At 39.6% G+C, this 10,007-nt stretch overlaps 1 pseudogene; it reads right to left on the reverse strand.

The window, feature by feature from the left end:
* On the reverse strand, positions 8,904-9,389 carry LOC110259766 (annotated as a pseudogene).

The following is a 10,007-nucleotide window of genomic DNA, read 5'->3' on the forward strand; positions in this document are numbered from 1 at the left end:
GTGAGGCCAGGGATGGAACCCAAATCTTCATGGATACTAGTCAGGTTTGTTACCACTGAGCCACAATGGGAATTCCTTTGAAGCACAATTTATGACAGCCAAGACAACCTAAATGTAATCAATAGATGAATGGATTAAGAAGATGTGGTACATATATACAATGGAATATTCAGCCCTAAAAAAGGACAAAATAATGCCATTTCCGGTAATATAGATGGACCTGGAGATTATCATAGTAAGTGAAATAAGCCAGTCAGAAAAAGACAAACATCATATGATATCACTTATATGTGGAATCAAAAAAAAAAAAAAAGACACGGAGTTGTTGAAATGTCCCATTATTTCAAAGATTCTAACTCAGGTTTCTCCTCCAGAATTTAGGCAGTCTATTTTATGTCTTCACCCCATAATCTCTTGTTTATACCTCAGATGTTTGTGAGCCTTTTGGTCATCTGTGCAGCTTTAGGAGCAGTGGCTGCTTCTTTTAGGCTCAAGAGAGACAAGTATCTGGCACCAGCCTTCTAGATGTCTTCTAAACAGGTCAGAACTGACTTGTGCAATAATTAGTGAGTAAGATCTGCTCTGCTCCCTACAGTTCAAGAGCCAGGATGCCAAATTTGGAACATGAGCTCTTGATGCTGCCCAAAGGGAAGAGGGAGGCCCCAGTAGAAAGGGAAGGCATCCCTGAGAGACAGAACTGGCCAACATAAGGGACCAAAGATCCCATCATGAGCCTGGCCTGGTGGTGATGTCTGTCTCTGAGCTCAAACTCCCTTGTGTAGACTTAAGGGATCTTTTAAAAAAATAAGGTCACTAATTTTATTTATTTATTTATTTGGTCACACCCATACATGCAAATGTTCTAGGGCCAGGGATCAAACCTGAGCCACAGCAGTGACAGTGCCAGATCCTCAACCTGCTGTACCACAAGGGAACTCCTCTTTTGTCTTTTTGAGAATAGCCAGTCTCATTATGGTTTCTATTTGCATTTCTCTGATTAGTGATGTCGAGCATCTTTTCATATACTTGTTGGCCATCTACATGTCTTTTTTTTGGAGAAATATCTATTCAGATACTTTGCCAATTTTTAAATTGGGTTATTTGTTCTTAGTGTTGTTTTTTGCTATTGAGTAGTTTTAGTTCCTTATCTATTTGGGCTATTTACTCCTCATTACATGTATGATTTGCAAATATTTTCTCTGATTAGGTAGTTTTTCTCTTTACTCTTTTGATTGTTTTATTTTTTTGTGCAGAAGATTTTTTAATTTGATGCAATCCCACTGGTCTATTTTTCTTTTATTGCCTGTGATATTGTGGTCATATCCAAAAAAGTGATTTCCCAGACCAATGTCAAGATTTCCCCCTATGTTTTCTTCTGGTAGTTTTACAGTGTCATGTGTTTAAGTCTTTAATCCATTTTAAGTTGAGTTTTCTGTATGGTATGAGATAAAGGTCCAATTTCATTCTTCTGCATGTGGGTATCCAATTTTCTCATTACCATTGATTGCGATTTATTTATTTATCATATCTTTCTGCATTGTGTGTTCTTGGCATCCTTTTTGACTGTAAATATGTGGATTTAGTTCTGGACTCTGTGTTCAGTTCCATTTGTCTACATGGCTTTTTTTTTTCTTTTTATGGCCAGACCTGTGGCATATGGAAGTTCCTGGGCTAGGGGTTGAATCAGAGCTGTAGCTGCTGGCTTATGCCACAGCCACAGCAATGCCAGATCTGCACCGCATTTATGACTTACATGACAGCTTGCAGCAATGCTGGATCCTTAACCCCCTGACCAAGGCTAGGGATTGAATCTGCATTCTCATGGATGCTATGTTGGGTTCTTAACCCACTAAGCCACAATGGGAACTCCATGCACGGCTGTTTTTATGCTAGTAAAACATATTTTCATTATTATGAAACTATTTTGATGATTATAGCTTTGTGGCATATTTTGAAATCAGGCAGTATAATTCCTCCAATGTTGCTCTTGCTTAAGATTTCTTGGCTATCCTGGGTCTTTTGTGGTTCCATATGATGTAAAGTTAGATTGTTTATTTGAGATTTTCCTCCTTCCTTTTCTTTTCTTTTTTCTTTTTAGGGCCGCACCTGTGGCATATGGAAGTTCCCTGGCTAGGGGTCACTTTGGAGCCATAGCTGCTGGCCTATGCCATAGCAATGTGGAATCTAACCTCATCTGTGACCGCAGCTTGTGGCAATGCTGGATCATTAACCCACTGAGCAAGGCTACAGATTGAACCCTCATCCTCACGGACGCTATGCTGTTCTTAATTCACTGAGCCACAGTGGGAGTTCCTTCCTCCCTCCCTTCCTTCCCTTCCTCCCTCCCTCTCTTCCTCTGTTCTTCCTTCCTTCCTCTCTCTCTTTTTCTTTCCTCCTTTCTTAGTCTCTCTCTCTTTCTCTCTCTCTCTCTCTCTCTCTCTCTCTCTCTCTCTCTCTCTCTCTTGTCTTTTTTAGGGCCGCACCCACAGCATAGGGAAGTTCCCAGGGTAGGGGTCGAATTGGAGCTGCAGCTGCTGGCAATGTCAGATCCGAGCTGCATCTGCAAACTACACCACAGCTCACAGAAACACTGGATCCTTAACCCACTGAGCAAGGCCAGGGATCGAACCTGCAACCTCATGATTCCTAGTTGGATTTGTTTCTGCTGTACCATGATGGGAACTAGGGGAACTCCTTTCTTTCTTAAGGTAAGTGTTTATTACTGTAAACTTCCTAAGGTACTGCTTCTGCTGCATCCCATGAGTTTTGGTATATTGTATTTTCATTTTCATTTGTCTTGAGATATTTTAAAAATTCCCTCTTGAAAAATCAAAAGAGAAAATTCTTTGACCCAATAGTTGTTCAAGAGTGTGTTTTTTTAAAAAAATACAATGGACACACACACACACACACAGTGTGTTGTTTAGTTTCCATGTATTTATGAATTTTCCCTTTTTTTGTTGTTATTGATTTATAGTTTCATATCATTCTCGTATGTATGACAAGATACTTGGAATTATTTTTTTTTTGTCTTTTGTCTTTTTGTCTTTTGTTGTTGCTGTTGTTGTTGTTGCTATTTCTTGGGCCGCTCCCGCGGCACATGGAGGTTCCCAGGCTAGGGGTCTCATCAGAGCTGTAGCCACCGGCCTACGCCAGAGGCACAGCAACGCGGGATCCGAGCCGCGTCTGCAACCTACACCACAGCTCACGGCAACGCCAGATGCCAGATCGTAAACCCACTGAGCAGGGGCAGGGACCGAACCCGAAACCCCATGGTTCCTAGTCGGATTCGTTAACCACTGCGCCACGACGGGAACTCCTGGAATTATTTTGATCTTCAATTGATTAAATCCTATTTTGTGATGTAACTTGTCATCTATCCTGGAGAATGTCCTGTGTGTACTTGAGAAGAATGTGTATTCTTTTGCAGTTGGGAAGAAAGTTTTGTGTTTATAAGTGTCTGTTAGCTTCATTTGATTCCTAGTGTTGTTGAAGTCAGCTCTTTTTTAAATTGGTATTCTGTTTGGATGGTCCATCCATTCAATGAAAATGGGGCATCAAAGTCTCTTACTATTATTATATTGCTGTTAATTTCTCCCTTCAGATCTGTCAGTATTTGCTTTATGTATTTAGGTGGTCTGATGTTTAAAATTGTTATATATTCTTGGTGAATTGACTCTTTCAATGTTAAATAATGACCTTCATCTATTTATCATCAAGTGGAGTTTTGCCTCTTGACTTTTTTTTTTTTTTGGTCTTTTTGTCTTTTTGTTATTGTTGTTGTTGCTATTTCTTGGGCCGCTCCCGCGGCATATGGAGGTTCCCAGGCTAGGGGTCTAATCCGAGCTGTAGCCACCGGCCTACACCAGAGCCACAGCAACGCGGGATCCGAGCCGCGTCTGCAACCTACACCACAGCTCACGGCAACGCCGGATCGTTAACCCACTGAGCAAGGGCAGGGACCGAACCCGCAACCGCATGGTTCCTAGTCGGATTCGTTAACCACTGCGCCATGACGGGAACTCCCGCCTCTTGACTTTTCAATAAAGTAATATTACCATTAATATGTCGTTCATATTTTTTCATTTTTAGAAGTTTTATTGAAGTATAGTTGATTTACGATGTTGTGATAATAACATGTCATTCATATTATGCTGAAGAGGCTTTAATTGTAGCTTCTTTGCCTAAGTTTGTTTCATACATGCTGCTGTGTGAGGTTGTGGGTCACCCAACTTTCACCCATTATGTCACTTTTATGTCAGGATTATTTCAAGTTTGTTTTTTGATCTTGTTGAAAATGTCATTCTTGTTTTTGTCTTCAAATGCTAATACATGATTAAATTTTTTACATATTTGGAAAAAAGTGCTGGGTTGTAGATTATGGCTAATATAAAATTTACTAGGAAATGCTGATGAGTGTGTCAATTATGGTCAAATTGGTCAAACAGTCAAATGTCATTTGACCATTCATGAATGTGCACTTATTTATTCCTTGTGTTTTGCCAACACTTGGAATTATCTACCTTATTTATTTTTGCCTATCTAGGGTTAAACAGAATCTCCACATGATTACATATTGCTTTTTATTAATTACCATGAGCATTTTTTCCTATGTATTTTTTCATCTTCTGTGAAGTTGTCATAGTTTCTCACATTTAATTCATTTGTATATCTATTGCTTTCTTGCTTTTTCTTTTTTTGCACACTCTGAACACTAATCCTTTATCGTTTGTTAGGTATTGCTAATATTTTCTTCCAGATTGTTGTTTATTTTTGCAGTCAATTCTACATTTTGATGGGCTCTTCTTTTTTTTTTTTTCCTTTAGGGCTGCACGACATATGGAGGTTCCCAGGCTAGAGGTCACATTGGAACTACAGCTGCCGGCCGACTCCACAGCCACAGCAATGAAGGATCCAAGCCGCATTTGCGACCCTACACCACAGCTCACGGCAACACTGGATCCTTAACCCACTGGGAGAGACCAGGGATAGAACCCACAACCTCATGGTTCCTAATTGGATTCATTTCTGCTGAGCCACAATGGGAACTCCCAAAGGGCTCTTCTTAATGGAGTTGAATTTGTCAGTATCTTCTTTTGGGTCCACTTTGTTTTTCATAGATAAGAAAACTCTCCCTACCATGATAAACCATGATTGCCTATTACTTCTGAAAGTATTCTACTTTTGCCTTTCACAGGTAAGTCTACAATAATTGATTATTGTATATGGAAATGATAGGTAGAAAAAAGATTTTTTTTGCCACCTCCCTGGGTCAGAGAACAAATATAAGCCACAGTTGCGACATACTCTGTAGCTGTGGCAAGGCTGGATCCTTAACTCACTGTCCTGGGCTGGGATTGAACTTGCATCCCAGTGCTCCAGAGATGCTGCCAATCCTGTTGTGCCACAGAAGGAACTCCAATAGGCAGAAAATTCATTTTTCTACCATAGATCACTACTTATCACTGTTACATGTGTTAAAATGTTCATTATTTCTGTCACTACCTGCTCTGTTACAACCTATAACAGGTTCACTTACCTTAAATAGATGCCCTTTTCCAGAAATTCCTGTTTTCTCTTGGTCTGTATCTCTGTTTACACCATACTGTACTGGTTACTATAGATTTAAAAGCTCTAATTTATGCTAGGGGAAGTCCCTCTGTATCTCAGCCAGTTTGGACTGCTATAACAAATTACCATAGGTTGGGGAGCTTAAACAACAAACATTTATTTCTCACCTTTCTGGAGACTGGGAAGTCTAAGTTCAAGGTGTTGGAAGATATGGTGTCTGGTAAGCACTGGCTTGCAGATAGCTGCATTCTCATTGTATCCTCACATTGCAGGGAGCAGAGAGAGGAAACAAACTTTCTTAGCCTCTTCTTATGATGGTACTAAACCCATCACGAGGGCTTCTACCCTTATGACCTAACTACTTCCCAAAAGCCCCAACTCCTAATGCTGTCACATTGGGGATCAGGATTTCAACATATGAATTTTGGCAGATGCAAACATTCAGTCTATGACACTGCCTAACAGTTTTATGTACAAAATCTTGGATATTCTTAGACATTTGTTTTTTTTCTATTTCAGTTTTTTAGGAGGATGTTTTTTTTTTTTTAAATTAAGTTCAAAAACAAAATAAAAACTTGGTCGTGAATTTAACAGAATTTAATAAAACACCAAATCTTCTTGGGAGTGATTATAGTGACATTCAGCTTCCTTTCTAAGCACATCATCTTAACATTTATTTCATTATACTTTGATGTCATTCAATGTACACTTTCCCCATTATATTTAGTATTCCTCATTAGAATATTTTAGGACTTCAAGAATATTTTTTTAAATTTAATTTTATTGGAGTATAGTTGACTTACAATGTTATATTAGTTTCAGGTGTACAGCAAATTGAATCAGTTTTATACATATAAATATATCCATTATTTTTTACCATAGAGATTATTACAAACTATTGAATAGACCTTCCTGTGCTATTCAGTAGGTTCTAGTTAATCATCTATTTTATACAGTAGTGTGTATATGTAATTCCCACCCTCCCAATTCTTCCCTCCACCCAATGATTTCACTTATGGTAACCAAAAGATTAGTTCTGAAATCTGTGCATTTGTTTCTGTTTTATAAATAAATTCTTTTGTATCATTTTAAATTAGATTCCACATATAAGTGCTATCATATGATATTTGTCTTTGTCTGACTTATTTCACTCAGTATGATAATCTCTAGGTCCATCCATGTTCCTGCAAATGGCATTATTTCATTATTTCTTATGGCTGAGTAATATTCTGTTGTATATATGTACAACATCTTCTTTGTACAATCCTCTGTTGATGGACATTTAGGTTGCTTCCATGTCTTGGCTATTGTAAATAATACTGCAATGAACATTGGGGTGCATATATTTTTTTGAATTATGGTTTTCTTTGGATAGATGCTCAGAAATGGGATTTCTGGATCATACAGTAGTTCTATATTTAGTTTTTGAGGAAACTTCCATAGTGTCCTCCATAGTGGTTGCACCAGTTTACATTACCACCAATAGTGTAGGAGAGTTCCCTTTTCTCCACACCCTCTCCAGCACTTATAGTTTGTAGACTTTATGATGATGGCCATTCTGACTGTGATGAGGTGATACCTCATTGTAATTTTGACTTGCATTTCTCTAATAATTAGTGATGCTGAACATCTTTTCATGTGTTTTTGGCGATCTGTCTCTCTTCTTTGGAGAAATGTCTATTTAAATCTTCTACCCATTTTTTGATTGGGTTTTTCAGTGGGGCTTTTTGATATAAAGCTCCATGAGATGTTTGTATATTTTGGAGATCAATCCCTTGTCAGTCTCTTCATTTGCAAAGATTTTCTCCTATTCTGTATGTGGTATTTTCATTAAAAAAAAAAAGTTCCTTTGCTGTGCAAAACACTTTTAAGTTTAATTAGGTCCCATTTGTTTATTTTTGTTTTCATTTTCATTATTCTAGGAGGTGGATCAAACAATATTGCTGCAATTTACGACGAAGAGTGTTCTGTCTATATCTTCCTCCAGGGGTTTTATAGTATCTGGACTTAACGTTTAGGTTTTTAATCCATTTTGAGTTTATTTTTGTGTATGATGTTAGGGATTGTTCTAATTTCATTCTTTTATATGTAGCTGTACAGTTTTCCCAGCACCACTTACTGAAGAGACTGTCTTTCCTCCACTGCATGATCTTGCCTCTTTTGTCATGGATTAGTTGACTATAGGTGCTTGGGTTTATTTCTGGATTTTCTATCCTGTTCCACTGATCTATATTGAGAAAATAAGTTTTTATAGAAGTTAGTCTTTTTTTTTTTTTTTTTTTTTTTGTCTTTTTAGGGCCTCACCCAAGGCATATGGAAGTTCCCAGCCTAGGGGTTGAAGGAGTCGCAGCTGCCAGCCTACACCACAGCCACACCAACACCAGATCTGAGCTGAGTCTGTGACCTATACCACAGCTCATGTCAATGCCAGATCCTTAATGCACTGAATGAGGCCGGGGATCAAACCACTTCCTCTTGGATGCCACTCAGATTTGTAATCTGCTGAGCCACAACAGGAACTCCTATAGAAGTTAGTCTTAATGGCCTATGTTGTGTTCTAAAATTTTACTTTCAGTGACTTTTTGTAGTAATTAAAAATGCATTGAGATTTGTTTTTATTCTGGATACCTTATGGAAACTTACTAAAAATATTATTATGTATGCAGAAAATACATAAAGCAATGGTACAGTCAACGGAAACATTACAAAGGGAACGTCCATGTAGTGAGTCAGTCCAAGACTTAGAAGCCATTGAAGATACCACTCATCCTACTTGAAATGATTTTTTTGTTTTTTTGAAAGAAAATCGCTTTGTTCTAATTAATTCACAAACAATAACATCAGAAAAACATGTTTAAGAGGCCACACAAACATCTGCCCAGCCCCAAACTCAATACTCAATGAACTTCCATGTTGTAAGACTACCCTCTTCCACCACAATTCTGAAGCATGAAAGCTTTTAGTGATAGAGGAGAGGCTTAATCTTGATTTCACACTTTGTATCTTCACATTTTTTATCTTTTTATTCTTTCTGCTATTTCTTTGGGCCGCTTCCGCGGCATATGGAGGTTCCCAGGCTAGGGGTCGAATCGGAGCTGTAGCCGCTGGCCTACACCAGAGCCACAGCAACGCGGGATCCGAGCTGCGTCTGCAACCTACACCACAGCTCACGGCAACGCCAGATCGTTAACCCACTGAGCAAGGGCAGGGACCAAACCTGCAACCTCATGGTTCCTAGTCGGATTCGTTAACCACTGCGCCACGATGGGAACTCCTGTATCTTCACATTTTTTATGCTAAATCAACCAGGTCATGAGGGATGACTTTTCACATCTTCAATGGAGCTTCTTGATTAAGATAATCCATTTGCCAGTCTGCATTGTTTCAGCACCTCACTGAAACCCTCACAAAGCTTAAGGTCACCCTGTTTCTGGGCACACTCCAAAAACTGTTTCACCTCATAGAAGCATGGGCCAATTTGCTGCTGCTGTGCTGGCCGGGCTCCCTGAGGCTCCTGCTATGTGATGCCAGGCCTTGAGGACTCAGCATCACTTCCTCCACTGAAGCCCCCACTGATCGCATGACCTATCGTGTGGCCGATGGCAGAACCTACAGCCACGCCGGCTGCAGTGGTTGCCATCTGGGCCATCAGACCTGGCTGCCGAGGTACAGCAGCAGGGGAACCAACAGCAGATGGTGGAGATGCCGCTGGTGTCTGAGCTGCTGGCGCTGGCCTGGGTGCAGCTCTCATTGGAGGTGCCCGGCTGGCCGGCCGGAGCGGCCAAGCGGGATATGCGGCTTCAGCTTCCAAGAGGCATCGTCACTGTGCAGTGACCCCGAACCTAGAAGAGGGAGACTCAGAGGTGACCCTGGCGGCTTCTGTGGAGAGCGACAGCGGAAGTCGGGAGGTGGAGCTGACCTCAGAGCTCAACCAATCAGCGCGCAGGCTTCCTTTCGCTGATGTTTCCTCGGATTTTCGAAATGATTTCTAAAGAATCATTCCATCTTTCTCCAGTTGGAACCAGTATCATGAATCATAAAGTAATTTCCTTACTTTCATGCATAGTTTTATTACATATGTATGCATCCCTATGTCAATGTATTTTATTTTTACATGGTTTTTATGCAAATGACATCATAATGTATGTACCATTGTGGGATGTCAGGCTTCTTTTCACAGTTATGAATCTTCCATCAAATGGTAGTGTATTTTTTTAGTAGATAGACTTTTTCAGAGTAGTTTTAGACTCACAGAAAAATTAAGAAGATATTACAGAGAGTTCCCATATACCCCTTCTCCCCAGCTCACAGTTTTTAACATCTTGCATTAGTGCAGCGCTTTTGTTCCAATTGATGAAGCAATTATTATATTTGAACCCCTTAAACCCTTTTATAATATATGATTCGCAAATATTTTCTCTTATTCTGTGAGTTGT

The sequence above is a fragment of the Sus scrofa genome, chromosome 2 (genome assembly GCF_000003025.6).
Source record: "Sus scrofa isolate TJ Tabasco breed Duroc chromosome 2, Sscrofa11.1, whole genome shotgun sequence".
NCBI lineage: Eukaryota > Metazoa > Chordata > Mammalia > Artiodactyla > Suidae > Sus > Sus scrofa.